This window comes from Apodemus sylvaticus, chromosome 3 (genome assembly GCF_947179515.1).
Source record: "Apodemus sylvaticus chromosome 3, mApoSyl1.1, whole genome shotgun sequence".
NCBI classification, from domain to species: domain Eukaryota; kingdom Metazoa; phylum Chordata; class Mammalia; order Rodentia; family Muridae; genus Apodemus; species Apodemus sylvaticus.
Genome location: NC_067474.1, coordinates 168117791 through 168129137, shown reverse-complemented (window position 1 = coordinate 168129137; position 11347 = coordinate 168117791).

The following is an 11347-nucleotide window of genomic DNA, read 5'->3' as shown; positions in this document are numbered from 1 at the left end:
AAGTCTTCCCCTGGCTGTCTCCTGCCACTGTGGGGGGCGTAGTGGTGGAAGCTCATTATGTAAGAAGAGATCTTGTGATAAGATGCAAATCCAGGGGCTGGAGAGATGGCTCAGCAGTCAGGAGCACTGACTGTTCTTCCTTCCAGAGGTCCTGAGTTCAATTGCCATGGTGGCTCACAACCATCTGTAATGGGATCCGATGCCCTCTTCTGGTGTGTCTGAAGAGAGCAACAGTGTACTAACATTCAGAAAATTAATCATCTAAAATAAAATAAAATGATGAAAAGCCAGAGTGGAGAGGGGCTGGTCCCACTCACTGATGACAATGATCAAGGCAGTTTCAAACCACAACAAACCTTGTGCCCTACACTGATGGCAGCCTTAGCTTTCGGCCCCTGGCACATGTTCAGCTAACTGGTAGATATCAGTCAGTTGTGTTGTATAGCAAACCACCGTAGAGTATGCTAGCTTATACCAACATTACTCCACGGGTAAGCTTGGGCATGCTTTCCATCCTGAGAGGGCTTGGTGAGTTTCCTGGTCTTATTCACAGATTGGTAGCCAGTAGCTGGGTAAATGATGGGTCAGGTGATCAAGAATGGCCATCTAAAAGCATCTCCCAATAACTTTAGGTTCAAGCAGGTTGACTGAAGCCAGTTCCCATATTAGAAGACTTACCTGTGCTAAGCCCCGCCCCCTTGTAGTATCTTGCCCTGAATTAGTTCTCCACTGGTGGTCAGGAGCCCCTGGGGTTTATGTTTGTCCTCATGGAGGTACCACAGGGGACACCCAGCATGGAACTAGTATCTATGGCTGGAACCCTGCTGGAGTCACACAGAGCCGTGTCACCCCATACCCTGTTAACCCATGATCATTTGCTTTGGACTCTGATGGGTTCCACTTGCCCCCACCAAAACCATGGGTCACATGCACAGCACCCATGCAGAAGAGGCAACACAGAGAGCAACATCCAGCACACATGTATGTAAGTGTACAAAGCCCATAGAAAAATAATACCACATAGAGCGACCATGTGCTGAATCCAAACAGCAGATTGTGAAATTTCTCATGTTGGGGGCACATTCCTGGTTCTTATTAACCAGGAATGTTAAGCACAAAAGAGCCTCTCCTCCATGGAAGAGATAACCAGCCTGTTTTCCTGCCTGGAAGTCTGAGAGAGGCTATAGTTAGTGACTGGCAACATTTCTGCTGTCTAAGGAGACAGACCTCTCCTATCTTTGGCCATAGAGGTAGACCTTACCCAATCCCCCAGAATGATTGCTCCAGACTCGTCCCTCCCTAGACCTTTATCCATTAAACCCAACCTTAGGGAAGATGTCATGGGTATTTTATGGCCTGCTGACCCCTATGCTATCTGTCAAACCGCAGTAGATCCCACCCTCATGGTCACATGTACTTTGTATAGGGGTCTTTATGTGGTCACACCTTAAGCTTTATTCTTCAACTGGAATTGGAGCAATGGTTGCCTGGAAATGTTTTCCCACACTCTACTGTGTTTTAAACATGCTGACAATGAACCCCCTGGTGCCAGACTCCCCGAAGTCAGATCCAGGTTGGTGAAGTCTGTCTGAACTGGATTTTCATTCTCACCTCTCAATGGGTTCACTTCCCTGCCTGATACCTCTCATTACTGCTAGTCCATTTTAAATGTATGGGGGGGGGAGGGGAACCCACAGTATGGGAGGAGCCTGTGAGTTGGGCTGCAGGGTGAAGTGGAGTAGGTGGAGAAACGCTTGGGACTTGAGCCCTGGCACCCCACACATGCACCGTGGCTCTAGTTGCGCCTCTTAACTTCTCCACATCTTAGTCACAGTTTAAGTGGGAATTCTCCGGTTACTTAGGAGGGGTTGCCATGGTGACCTGCAAAGAGGGCAGATACAAATCTAAGAAAAGAACAGTATTGTAGAAACATCCACAGTCATCACTGCTGGAAACTCTGCTGCCTAGGCTTCTAGGGCTGCTGGGACATCAGCCTTGACAGGGGCTTCTTGCTACCTCGATAGGTAAGCAAAGGTGTGCCTATATCCATTCTCTGACCTGCACTCACTCAGAGTGTGTTTTTAGGTGTCCATGGTGTCCTTGGTACTGGTAAACACACACTAGTTGGTGAACAGTAGGAACCAGAAATTTTTAAAAATAAAAATGTGAAGCCTTTGTCCACAGGGAAGCTTCTAGCAGTGCAGCAGATGACGCATAAGGGATGAGCCATGGTCGGCTACAAATACCCCTGAGGTCTACAGCAGGGCCATGGAGGGAGAGGGGTCAGAGAGGAGAGTCCCTTCCTGAGAACAAAGGACGGCCCTGGGGGCCCTCTCAGAGGAGGTGACATTCAAGCTCAGAGCCAAGGAAGTAAGCACAGAGGCTCAGCTACAAAGCTGGTGCCCAGGTCACATGCTGGAAACCCATCAGATTTCCATGTCTGATTTTTTTCTTCACCCAACCCTTATGCCTTTAGAGGAGAGAAGATGGGCCCTGGACACCCGTGACGTTGCCCATGGGCCATAGGCCCTTCCAATTTCCCATCCCTGGACCCTTTGGTCAATTCATTTAGCTACAATTTGGTGAGTCCTATGTTCTGTGAGAGTCATTACAACTCACCTAATCCACTCTACAGCTCTTCTACCTCCCTGATTGCAGAGCACAAGAAGGAGAAGCCATGTGCCCCTACACCGTGTAGCCTGGAGCATCCCAAGTTCTCATACATATAAACTATGGCTTCCAGGAACCCTCTCTGCAGTAGTCAGAGTCAAGCTATTTCATGAACAGTCTCTCAATTCGTGAAAAGCTGGGGGTCCCTGTGGTGGTTTGAATATGCTCGGCCCAGGGAATGGCACTATTTGGAGGTGTGGTCTTATTGGAGGAAATGGGTCACTGTGTGGGTGGGCTTTGAGACCCTCCTCCTAGCCACATGGGAGTCAGTCTTCTCCTGTTTGACTTGGAATAAGGTGTAGAACTCTCAGCTCCTCTAGCACCAGGCCTGCCTGGATGCTGCCATGCCTCCTGCCATGATGATAATGGACTGAACCTCAGAATCGGTAAGCCAGTCTCAATTAAATGCTGTCCTTTATAAGAGTTGCCTTGGTCATGGTGTCTCTTCACAGCAATGGAACCCTAACTAAGACAAAAATTGGTACAAGGATCTAGGATGTTGCTGTGATAGAGCTGCCCATGCTTTTGTTTGGAGGAATGTAGATTTTGAGACTTTGGAAAGCAGTTGAATGCTTTAAGTGGGGCCTAATGGGCCATCCTAGTGGGAATATGGAAGACTTTGTTGCTGAGAGTGATTTGATCTGTGCCAACCTGGTCCAAGAGGTTTCAGTGGAGGAGAATTTCAGTACATGGCCTAGAGACTGCTTTTGTGGTATGTGGATGAAGAATGTGGCTGCTTTCTGCCCTTGTCTGAAGAGTCTACCTGAGGCTAAAGTAAAGAGATTTATATTAATTGCATTGACAAAAGAAGTCTCAAAAAAGCCCAGTGGAGACTTTGTTCTCTGGTTTAGTCTCATGAAGAAGATTTTGATCAAGTGTAGCAAGCTTCGAAAGGAAAAGTACAAAATCTATAGTTCAAAGAATAAAGGGAGTAGAATGGAGCTGAATCCTATGTTCAAGGAGATAAACAGATTAAGAGAGTGGAGACCTCGGGCAGGATCCCACCCTGCTAAGCTTACTGTTTGGCTTTGCTGTTGACCAAGAAATGGTTTTATCTAGACATTGCTATTCTCTGGTTAGATCTTTCATTTGGACTTTTAATCTGGAATGACCTACATTCCAGGAATGAAGGGCACAGGACCTTGAGGAATAGTGACTATGAAAAGCCTAGGACCAGGCATGGTGGCCCATGCCTTTAGTCCCAGGAGACAGAGACAAGCAGATCTCTGAGTTCAAAGCAAGCCTGATACAGAGCAAGTTCCAGGTAAAGAAAAAGCTAAAGTCCAGGCATGCTGATACATGCTTTTAATCCCAGCATTCAGGAGATAAAGCCATGCAGATCTCTGAGTTCAAAGTCAGTCTACAAAGCAAGTTCCAGGACAGCCAAGCTTAGTCAGTGAAGGATTTGGAAAGCAGAAAGATGGAGAACAAGGGGATCATGCTCTAGCCCCAGCCAACAGCAGAACTCATCAGCTTCACCATGTGGCTCTGGCTTTAGAGTCAAGAATAGAAGGGACTGCTGGGATAATTGAGGCTGGAGTTAAGAAATTAGCGGTGATTATGAAGAGACCAGCATGACTGAGGTGAAATCTTATGAGAAGTGTTTTCTGAGAGCACAAAGAAGCCATGTTCCAGAGGTAGCCAAGGTTGTACCTCATGTTGTAGCTGGACTTGGTTATGTATAAGAATCACCCAGGTGGTACTGGTTCTGAAGGCATGAAGGGGTCATGGGAAACAGCTGAGGCTTTGCACTGTGAGAGACCATGGAAGTGCATTTGTGAAAGTACAACCTCGGTTGTAATTGATGGCTAAAGACTAAAAGGGTCATGCAAAGAAGTTGAGGCTTGGCATCATGAAGAAATCCTATGAGTGGCTATTGGTGAAGCCTAGTTGCAGCAGAAGACCCCAGCGTATTGGAAATGCCAGTGCCATGGGATGATCACCAAGAACAGCAGCAACAGTGGAGTGGAGTCACTAGAGCCTAGAGTGCTATAGTGGGCAAAATTGGAGAAGTGACCCAAGCTCAGAAGATCACATGAGGATCCCAGACATTGGAACAAGAAGCTGTGATGTCAAAGTTGCCTTGGAGACCACAAGATGTTAGAGATGCCAAAGCCATAGGATACTTGCCAAGAAAAGCTGCTAACAGGGAATGGAACCAGCCCAGGAGAAAGAAGTTTGTTGCAGTCAACAAAGATGAAAGGAGTTGGAGATCTGAAGAGTGCTTTAACATCAGACATCGCGATGCAGAGTTTGGAGTTTGCCCAACTGGCTTTTGGTCTTGTTTGGTCCAGTATTTACTCAGTATGATGTTTTAGAATGATAATGTGTATCCTATGATGTTTAAGGTATGTGATCTGCCTTTTGATTTTGACTTTATAGGAGATTACAGCTTAGTGATTGAATGGATCTCAGAAAAGACCTTCAGTGTTGGATTTTTAACATTGTTGAGACTGTTATAGACTATGGGGACTTTGGAAGTTGAACTAAATGTGTTTTTCATTATGTTATGTTTAGGTATGGCCCCCAGACTCATGTGTTTGGACAAGCCTATGGGGGCCAGGGAGTGGAATGTGGTAGTTTCAATATGCTTAGCCCAAGGAGTGGCACTATTAGGATGTGTGGCCTTCCTGGAGAGGGTGTGGGCTTATTGGAAGAAGTGTGCCACTGTGTGGGTGAGCTTTGAGACCCTCCTCCTAGTTGCATTGGAGTCAGTCTTCTCCTGTTTGATTTTGGAACAAGATGTAGAACTCTCAGCTCCTCCAGGACCATGCCTGCCTGGATGCTTTCATGCGTCCTGCCCTGATGATAGTAGACTGACCTTAGAACCAGTAAGCCAGCCCCAATTAAATGTCCTTTGTAAGAGTTGCCTTGGTCATGGTGTCTCTTTAGAATAATGGAGACCTAACAAAGACAGTCCCTCCACCTCACGCCATTCCCAGGCCTCTGTAAGCCAGCAGACTAGAGAGCATGAGTCACAGCAAAGACAAGCCAACCATGTCCTGTTCTAAGAAGTTTGATTCTCAGAGAGGAAAGAGGCCAGGCTGGGACAACATGAAATGAACCAAAATAATGTGTGCCTGATGAGAGTATTAGGCAAGACTTTAAGGTCAATTTAGCATGATTTAAATATTTCCCACTCGTTACCAATCATTTAGAGTATAATTTCCTTTGCACCCCCTCCCCCAAACTTGAAGTTTTATTTTAATGGCTCTGCGATTTTGAACCAGATCATTAAAATTAATGATATTCCCAGTGTTCCTGTGTGCCTGGTAGAATCTGATCGGTGTTTTTCCCTTTATAGATCATCAGTAATAGAACACTTTAATGGCCCTAATAGAAGGGCACTCTCTCTCGCTCTGTGTTAATGAATAATTTCCACAGCCAGATATGGAACCCCCAAAGAAAGGGGAAGCGTATTTCATTAAGCACGTCAACGCCAGACCCTAAATAATTCAGTCCCCCAGATTAAAATACTTGATGCTCTCCATGTTCTAATGGGAGATAATGAAATGTCCCCAAATGCTGCCATCTTAAAATTAACATCCTTTGAAATTCTAAAATCAATCAATGTCAATGACAAGAGCTGAGGCTAATCCTTTATTGATTTGCGCAGCCAAGAAAAGGAAAATGGAGCCTGGCTGAGACCTGTCCTTCAGGCGAGCTGACTGCAGGCCAGCACTCTGAGGCATGCAGGCTTTGTCTGAGAGGACGGAAAACACCAGCTGCTGAGTCCCCTGCTTTTGAGTGATAGATGTCAGCGCTTGTCCTCGGATGCCCAAACCCATGCATAGCACACATCCCTACGGAACTAGTCCTGTCCCCCACGTGCACTTAAAGACCCTACACAGTTCAGGGGGAAAGTAGGGATTTTGTTGGGGAAACCTTCTGCTGTCTCACTCTACCTCTACATCCTATAATTCTATTTTACTTCCTGTAGATATCATCACCATCTAAAATCACGTTCATTATTTGGGGGAGACTCCTGGTCATTTGGAGAATGTACTGACTGGTTTTGTGTCAACTTGACACAAGCTAGTGTTATCATAGAGAAAGGAGCTTCAGGTAAGGAAATGCCTCCATGAGATCCAGCTGTAAGGCATTTTCTCAATTAATCAAGGGTGGGAGGGTCCTGCCCATTGTGGGTGGTGCCATCCCTGGGCTGTATTCTTGGGTTCTATAAGAAAGCAAGCTGAGCAAGCCAGGGGGAGCAAGCCAGTAAGAAACATCCCTCCATAGCCTCTGCAGCAGCTCCTGCTTCCTGACCTGCTTGAGTTCCAGTCCTGACTTCTTTAGTGATGAACAGCAGTGTGGAAGTGTAAGCTGAGTAAACCTTTTCCTCCTCAACTTGTTTCTTGGTCATGATGTTTGTGCAGGAATAGAAACCCTGACTAAGAGAGATAGCATCCTGGGCTTGGTTTGTTTGACTGTTCGTTTGTTTGTTGTAAGCCAATCTCACCTATGTCTTTCATAAATATACAAAGCTCTTTTATTTTCCAACTACATCCAGGTCGCCTGAAAGAATGTATAGCATAAAGGTAGGAGATGGATGGCCAGACAGATGGATGGATAATGATGTGTACATGGATGGAGAGAGGAGTGGCAGATAGACATACAGGTGGACGCATGCACGAGTGGGTGTATGAATGGATGGATAGTGTGTGGGTGGAAGAGTAGATAAATGGAGAGATGGATGAATGGAGACTAGACAGAAGGGCTGATGGGTAAATGTATACTAGATGGTGCATGGGTGGATGGGTTATGTGGGTGGGTAAATGGATGATAAGTATGTGGTAATGGACAGATGGATGGCTGGATGGACTACTGGGTAGTAAAGTGGATGAATAAGTGAGTACGTTGATGGATGGTGACTGATAGATTTGGTGGATAGCATGTGGTATGAAGGTAAAGTGTGGATGAGTGGGTGGATGGATGATGGATGGATTGATGGATGGGTGAAAGGTGAGTAGATGAAGGATGGATTGACAGGTGCATGGATGGATGGATGGATGGATGGATGGACAAATGAGTTGGTTGGATAGGTGAATAAATGGGTTGACAGGTAGATGATGGATGGATGGATGGATGGATGGATGGATGGGTAGATGGGTCAGTTGGATAGATGGATGAATGGGCTGACAGGTAGATGATGGGCGGATGGATGGATGGGTGGGTGGGTGGGTAGATGAATAAATGGATGACTGAATGGATGGATGGATGGATGGGTGGATGGATGGATGAACAGTTGGGTTGGTGGGATAGATGGATGAAAAGTTGGCAAGTGGAATCTGTGTGGATGAGGTAAGTGAATAATGAGTGACTGTGGAGGTTTGAATGAAAATGGTCTTCAGAAGCTCATTGATTGGAATGCTTGGTTCCTACCTAGTGGAATTGTTTGGAAAGAATCAGGGCATGTGGCCTTGCTGTAGGAGATGTGTCAATGGGGGCAGACTCAGAAGTTTCAAAAGCCCATGCCACTTCAGTACCTCAGTCCCTCCCTCCTTCCCTCCTTTCCTTCCTCCTTCTCTTCCTTCCTCCCTCTGATTCTGCCTCCAACTTGTGAGTAGGAACATATGCATTTATCTACTGCTTCAGCACCATACCTACTCACCTGGTGCCATGCTCTCTGCCATGACAGTCATGAATGAACCCTCTGGAACCCTCTCTATAAATTGCCTTAGATGTGGTATTTTGTTGTGGTAACAGATGTAACTAAGACTGTGATAGATAGGTGGATGGTTAGTAGATAGACAGACAGATAGATGGATGGATGGATGGACAGACAGACAGATAAATACACACACATACATGCATGCATGCATACACACACACACACACACACACACACACTGGGATGGAGAACTCATGGGTAAATATACAGATGAGCAGATTCATACATAGAAGGTCTATGGATTATTGTTTGTCTCCCTTGATATTTTCTCAGTACAGAGAACAATACCTAGCAAAATCTTTTTGGCTCAGTGAATGAATGAAATGTTAACACTGTTGGATTCTCCACTACACTGAGAAATCCATGTGCTCACTGCTACTTGTCTGTTTAGGACTCTCCCTTCAAAACATCCAGGCAATGATTGCCTACGGTGTTTGTATCTGTGTCTTAGATCCTGGGAGTGTTCTGTGGCCCTGCTGACAGAGGCTCCCCTTGGGCAAACCTGTACACGCTCAGCTTTTTCCCACAATGCCACCTGTACCTGACACTCAGTAGGCCATCAGCTCACCACACAAGTTATCCCTCTGGCAAGAAAGCTCCTCGTGGACCAACACAAAGAGAATACCAAAGAAGAAGCTTGAATAATTCAACAAAGAGCTGGTGGAGTCCAAGCGCCTCACACAGGCCCTGGCTGAAACTCAAAGGAAACCCAGAAAATGGGAATCCACAGAAAGTCTCTGCATGAAGATTAAAATCGCCCTGTGATAAAACAGCCTCATGTATCAGAGTCAGAGACTGGAGAAAATAAGAAAATCCTGCAAAGTAAATTGGAATTAGGTCAGGAGGACCAGGGAGAAATCACAGGGAAAACGCAGTCCATAGAAGAAAATTGAAAGATAGCACTGAATTGAGTGTGGGGGAAGCTGTAGTCTGTTCCCTAGGAAACATGATGAGACTTCTCCAGCTCAACGTTGGGACTCATCCAGGGCCAACTTTGCACAGAGGACACCTTCAGCACGGCTCACAACATTGACACTCCCTGAAGCATCCCAGGACATGGGCTAGGGTTTGTGGTAAGATTGTCTAACAGTCTTCAGATGGCTGGTTAAATACTTGGCCCCCAGACACATCTCTGTGAGGCCCAGGCATTCCCAGCCCATCATAGCAAAAGGCAACTATCACCCACTCTGCCTGCCTCTGGGGTCCCTGGCCTGATTCCACATGAACAGCCATTCCTCCCTGCCTGGGGCCCAGCAGAGGGCACCTTCACCCCTTTTCATAGCCACTTGATCCTACGTCTCCCCATAACTGTGACTTACGAGGTTGGTGGTAGCTGGAACACAGTACTTTATCTGGTGGGTGCCTCTTTCTCCTCAACCCCAGATCTGGTATCCCCATACCTGCCTTCAGCAGGTAACCCTGTGAGCCTGGTGACCCTGGCACCTCCTGTTGGTGACTCCACACAGCAATCTGGCAGCTCTGGTGGAAACTCCCACTGCATGTGCTGTGCCTTAGAATCAGCTCAATCTCCCTTCTCCCTGCAAGACTCCATCACAGCACACCCACTGGAGGCCCCAATAAAGGCTGCCCTACTGTACTTCAGCACACACTATCAAAAAGGTGGTCACCGCTGTGAAGTAAAGTCAAATGGAGAAATTCAGAAGAGTGGGAGTATCAGGAAGGTAGACTGAGCAGGGTTCCACATACCCCCTGGAAGTTAGAGTGGCCATAAGGATTGAATGGACAGCAGAGGGTGCCCACAACACTATCCCTACAGGCCACTATAAAGACTTGACGGAAGCCACCAGAAGGTTCTGAGACAAGAAGGGTATTGTCTGGCTACAGTGTTGCAACTAGAATCTAAACAGAAGGTTCTGAGATAAGAAGGGTATTGTCTGGCTACAGTGTTACAACTAGAATCTAAGAACTGAGAAGCCGAAGGTAGGGGCCAAGGAGAGAGGAGAAACAGAAGAGCAGAAGTTTGGTTGGAATCCAAAAAGTCCAGCGGCCTGTGTTTTAGACCCTTTTCCTCCTGGATTTTTGGAGGTTATAGAATAGTTTGTAGGGGAGGGCCTTCAGAGGTGATTGACACCACCTGCCTTGCTTGGCGTGGCTCTGGACTTTGCTTTCAAGCCTGCCGGCTGCTGTCTTAAAAAGCCAAGACTTCCCCACCACCACCACTTCAACCCCCGCAACCCTAACCCCAGTTACCACACACAGAGCCTCTCTGCCTTCCTGGCTACGAGCTCCAAATAAGACCATATCATACGAGACAAATCTTTTCTCAGACTGTTTTCTCTCAGACATGTTTTCTAGTAGGTCACAGCTACTCAAAAGTAAGGCCAAAGGTAGAGTTCAGGATTAAACCATCAGATGGTGGGGGATGGGCAGAGGGTGGACCCGGAAGTCCACCCCAATCCTGGGAAGCCAGCTCCCCTTTCCTCTGGAGTGGATTCTGTTCTCCAGAGCTTTCTCTGTCCTGAGTTTTAAGTTCCTCAGCTGACCCAAGAGTCCACAGGGCTGGCCCTGCCTCCCTCCTGGGCTGGGCATTCTGCTTCTCCTTCCTCATACACCATGGTCGGCTCCGAGCCAGAACTGCCACAGGACTCCTCTCTCCCTGGTGTGCCCCCAACCTGATCATGCTCATCCAGTTGTTGAAGGGTTTTTTCTTCCTTGATGTCCATGAAACAACTCAATTCTCCCCCACCTCAAGGAGCAGCCCCAGCCAGGCTCCTCCTCCTCACCACCGAGGCACTGCTTTATTTTCTCATAAACATCTGTCTTCCTGTCTAAGAGTAGACTGCACCACCCCCAGCAAGAACGAAGCGACATAAACCACAGATGTCGCTGGCAGCGCCTCAGCTTCCTCAGCTTCTGGAACATGGCCCAGGTACAGAAACCGGAAATGTAAATATTTGTCAAATAAAATGCACCAAAAAAAGAGGCCGCTTCTCCAGGGAAGTTCCCCGGAGCAGGAAGGCCTCACAACCTGTGTGTCTGCCAATA